The following is a 5849-nucleotide window of genomic DNA, read 5'->3' as shown; positions in this document are numbered from 1 at the left end:
TCACACTAACACTAAACCTAACCCTAACCCTAACCCTCACACTAACCCTAACCCTCACTCTAACCCTAACCCTACCCCTCACACTAACCCTCACACTAACCCTAACCCTAATCCTAACCCTCACCTTAAACCTAACCTGAAACCTAACACTGACCCTCACCCTCACCTTCACCCTCACCCTCACCCTCATCCTCACCCTAACCCTCAGCCTCAACCAAGCCCTCACCGTAACCTTGACACTAACCTAAACCCTAAACCGCACCCTCACCCTCTCCCTCCCTCTCAGCCTAAACCTAAACCTAATCCTAAATCTACCCCTCACACCCACCATCACCCTAATCCTAACCCTAACCCTAACGCCAACCTGCACCCTCACCCTCACCCAAACCCTAACCCTAACCATAACCATGACCATTACCCTAAACCTAGCACTAACTCTAATCTGAACGCTAACCCTAAAACTCACCGTAATTCTAATCCTAACCCTAACCCTCACACTAAGCCTAACCCTCACCCTAACCCTAATCCTAATCCTCACCCTCACCCTAACCTTAACCCTAACCCTCACCCTAACCCTCACACTAATCCTAACGCTAACCCTAACCCTCACTCTCAACCTAACCCTCACCCTAAACCTTATCCTCACAATAACCCTAAACCTAACCCTAACACTACCCCTCACACTAACCCTAACCCTCACCCTAACCCTAAAACTAAACCTAACCATAAACCAAACCCTCACCCTCACCCTAAAACTAACCTAACCCTAAAATTCACCCTAACCCTCATCTTAACCCTCACCCTAACCCTAACCCTAACCCTCACACTAACCCTCACCCTAAACCTAACCCTCAAACTAAACCTCACCCTCACCCTAATCCACACTATAAACTTAACCCTAACCCTTACCTAACCGAAAACCTCACACTCACCCTCACCCTAACCCTCACCCTCACCTTAGCCCTCACCCTAACCTTCACCCTCACTCTAACATTAATCCTCACCCTAATCCTATCACTAACACTCACCCTCTCCCTAACCCTAACCATAACCATAACCCTCACCCTAACCCTAACCCTAACCCTTACCCTAACGATAACCCTCACCCTAATGCTAATGATAATCCTAAACCTCACCCTAACCCTCACCCTAATTTTATCTTCACACTAACCCTAACCCTAACACTACCCCTCAACCTAACCCTCACCTTAACCCTAAACCTCATCCTAAACCTAACCCCAACCCGCACAGTCAACCTAACCCTCACCGTCACCCTAACTCTCTCCCTAACCCTAACCCTCATCCACTATCTAACGCTCAATCTCACCCGAACACTAACCCTAACCCTAAGCTTCACCCTCACCCTAAACCTCACCCAAACCATAACTGTCACTAAAACCCTAACCGAACACTCACCCAAATCATAAACCTCACACTAAACCTCACACTCAACCTAATCCTCACCCTAACAATAACCTTAACCCTTACCTAACCATAACCTTCAACCTCACCCTCACCCTAACCCTCACCCTCAACTTAGCCCTCACAGTAACCCTAACCCTAACCCTAAACTTCAGCCGCACTCTCCCCATCAGCCTCCTCCTAACCCTAACCCTAATCCTAAACCTATCCCTCACCCCAACCATCATCCTAACCCTAACCCTAACAATAACAATAACCTTAACCCTAAGCCTAAAACTAACACTAATCCTAACCCTAACCCTCAAGCTAAACCTAATCCTCACCCTAATCCTAACCCTAACCCTCAACCTAATCCTCACTCTAACCCTAACCCTAACCCTAACCCTCAAACTAAACCTAACCATAACCCTCACCCTCAGCCTAACACTCACCCTAACCCTAATCATAACACTTAGCCTAACCCTAATCATACCCCTCAGCTCAACCTTTATCCTAACCCTCAACCTGACCATCAATGGAACCCTCACCCTCACCCTCACCCTCACCCTAAACCACACCCTCAACCTAGCCCTAACCGTAACCCTGACACTAACCTTAAACCTAAACCTCATCCTCAACCTCTCCCTCCACCTCAGCCTAACCCTGACCCTAAACCTAAACGTACCCCTCACCCCCACCACCTAACGCTAACCCTAAGCCTCACCCTCACCTTAACACTCACCCTAATCCTTGTCCTCACACTAAACCTAACCATAAGCCTAACACTAAACCTCACACTATCCCTAAGACTCACCCTAACCCTAACCCTACCCTTCACCCTAACCCTCACCCAAACCCCAATCCTAACCCTAACCCTCACCCTAACCCTAACCCTAACCCTCACCCTCAGCGTAACCTTCGAAATCACCCTAAACCTCACCCTAAACCTAAGCCTCAACCACACCCTAACCATCAGCCTCACCCTCATCCTCACCCTCACACTCAAACTAAACCTCACCCTCACCCTTAACCTAACCCTCACCCTAACCCCAAACCTAAGCCTCACCCTGACCCTCAACTTAACCCTCACCCTCACCCTAATCCTCACCCTAACCCTAACCCTAACCCTTACCTAACCGAAACCCTCACCTTCACCCTCACCACACTATCCTTCACCCTGAAATAAGATCTCACCCTAACCTTGACCCTCACCCTAACCTTAACACTAACCCTCACCCTCACCCTAACACTAAGCCTAACCCTAACCCTCAACCTAACACTCACCCTAAACCTAACCCTTAATGTAAACCTCACCGTAACCCTCACCCTAACCTAACAATCACCCTAAAACTAACCCTAACCCTAACCCTAACCCTAACCCTGACCTGCACCTTAACCCTCACCATCACCCTCACCCTCACCCTCACTCACACCCTAACCCTATACCTAACCCTAACCCTAACCCTAACCCTCATCCTCACCCTCACCCTAACACTCACCCTAGCCATAAACATCACCCTAACCCTAACCCTCACCCTAACGCCCACCCTATTCCTAATGCTAACCCAACCCTCACGCACACCCTAACCCTAACCCTAACCCTTATCCTCAAACTAAGCCTAACCCTAACCCTAACCCTCACACTAACATTAATCCTCATCCTATCCCTAAACCTAAACCTAAACCTCACCCTAACCATCACCCTCACCCTATCCTTAAAGCTAACCCTAAACCTCATCCTCACCGTAAACCTCACCTTAACCCTTACTCTCACTCTAACCCTCACCCTAACCGTCACTCTAAACCTAACTCTAACCCTCACTCCCATCCTAACCCTATCCGTAACCCTAACCCTCACACTAACCCTCACCCTAACACTAAAGCTAACCCTAAACCTCACCCTCACCCTAAACCTCACCCTAATCCTTACCCTCACCATAACAGTAACCATAACCCTAATTCTAACCCTAAACCTAACCCTCAACCACACCCTAAAATTAACCCTCACCCTCACCCTCACCCTAACACTCACCCTAACAATAACCCTAATTCTTAACCTAACCCTCACCATCACCATAACCATTTCCATAAACCTATCCCAAACCCTACCCCTCACCCTCACCCGCACCCTAACCCTCACCCTCACCCTAAATATCACACTAAACCTAACCCTAACTGTAAACCTCACCCTCACCCTAACACTAAAACTAACCCTAACACCCATCCTCACCCTAAACCTCACCCTAACCCTTACAATCAGCCTAACCTTAAGCCTAACCCTCACACCAACCCTAACTCTAACACTCACTCTCACCCTAACCCTAACCCTAACCATCACACTAACCCTCACCCTAACCCTAACGCTAACCCTAAAGCTCATGCTCATCCTAAACCTCACCCTAATCCTTACCCTCACTGTAAACCTAACACTAACCCTAAACCTCACCCTAAACCTAACCCTCACCCACACTCTGAAATTAACCCTCACCCTCACCCTCACCCTCACCCTAACACTCACCCTAACAGTAACCCTAATTCTTAACCTAACCCTCACCAACACCCTCACCATTACCGTAACCCTAACCCAAACCTTACCCCTCACCCTCACCCTCACCCTAACCATCACCCTCACCCTAAATATCACACTTACCCTAACCCTCACTGTAACCCTCATCCTCACCCTAACCCTAAAGCTAACCCTAACATTCATCCTCACCCTAAACCTCACCCTAACCCGTACCCTCACCATAACCATAAGTCTAACCCTCACACCAACCCTAACTCTAACCGTCACTCTCACCTTAACCCTAACCCTAACCCTAACCATCACACTAAGCCTCACCCTAACCCTAACACTAAACCTAAACCTCATCCTCACCCTAAACCTCGCCCTAATCCTTAACATCACCATAACCCTAACCCTAACCCTAATCCTCACACTAAATCTAACCCTCACCCACACCTTAAATCCCACCAGCACCTGAACCCTCACTCTCAGACAAACACTCACAGTCACCCTATCCCTGACCCTAAACCTAACCCTCACCCACACCCTAACCCTCTCCTCAAACGAACTCTCACCCTCACCCTAATTCTCACCCTCAACTTAAACATCAGCCAAACACTATCCCTAAGCCTAAACCTCAACCTAACCCTAAACCGCTCCCTAACCCTCACCATCAACCTATTTCTCACCCTAACTCTAACCCTAACCCTTACCTAAACTTAACATTCATCCTCATCCTAACCCTAACACTAAACCTAACCGTACCCCTAACCTTCACACTAACCCTCACCCTAACTCTCACACTGACTCTAACCCTCACTCTCACACTAAACTTCACCCTAAACCTTACCCTTACCCTAAACCTAACCCTAACCCTAACACTTACAGTAAACCTAAACCACACCTTGACCCTAACCCGACACCACACCCTCACCCTCACCCTCACCCTAACCCTAATCCAAACTCTAACACTGACCCTAACCCTAACTCTAACCCTAACCTTAACCGTAAACCTAAACCTAACCCTCACCTTGACCCTAAACCTAACCCTAACACTCACCCTAAACCTAAACCTAACCCTAACCCTCACACTCACCCTAAAAATGACGCTAATCCTAATGCTCACCCTAAGCCTCACCCTAACCATAACCCTAACCGTAAAACTCACGCTCACCCTAATCCTCATCCTAACCCTTAACCTTACTCTAACCCAAATCCTAACCCTCCCACTAATCCTACCCAAGCCCGAACCCTAACCCTACTCCTCAGGCTAAACCTCATCCCTAACCTAACACTAATCTTCACACTTACCCTAACCTGAAACCTAACCCTAAACCTCACCCTAACCCTAACCCTCACCCTCACCCTCACCCTCAGCCTAACCCTAAACCTAAACCTAATACTAACCCTGACCCTCACCCTCACCCTCAACCAAACTCTGACCCTAACCCTAACTCTCAACCTCACCCTCAACCTAACCCTAACTCTATCCCTAACCATCACCCTAATCCTAACCCTAACCCTATCCCTAAACCTACTCTAACCCTAACCAAAACCCAAACTCTAAACCTAACCATTACCGTCACCCTAACCCTAACCCAAATCCTAATCCTCACCATAACTGTAACCCTAACACTAACCCTCACGCTAACCCTAAACTAAACCTACCCCTCACCCTATTTCTAACCATAACCCTAACACTCACCCTCACCCTAATCCTCACCCACACCCTAACCCTCACCCACACCCTAACCTGAACCCTCACCCGAACCCTCACACTCACCCTAAACTTCATTCTCACCCTTAACATCACACTAACCCTAACCCTCACCCTCACCCTTACCATACACCTAACCTAACTCTAATCCTCACCCTCACCCTCACTCTAACACTAAACCTAACCCTAACAATAATCCTAACGCTAACCCTAACCCTAACCCTA

This window comes from Dipodomys merriami, unplaced genomic scaffold (genome assembly GCF_024711535.1).
Source record: "Dipodomys merriami isolate MVZ:Mamm:240054 unplaced genomic scaffold, mDipMer1.0.p SCAF_66, whole genome shotgun sequence".
Classification (NCBI taxonomy): domain Eukaryota; kingdom Metazoa; phylum Chordata; class Mammalia; order Rodentia; family Heteromyidae; genus Dipodomys; species Dipodomys merriami.
This window is presented reverse-complemented; position numbering follows the sequence as displayed.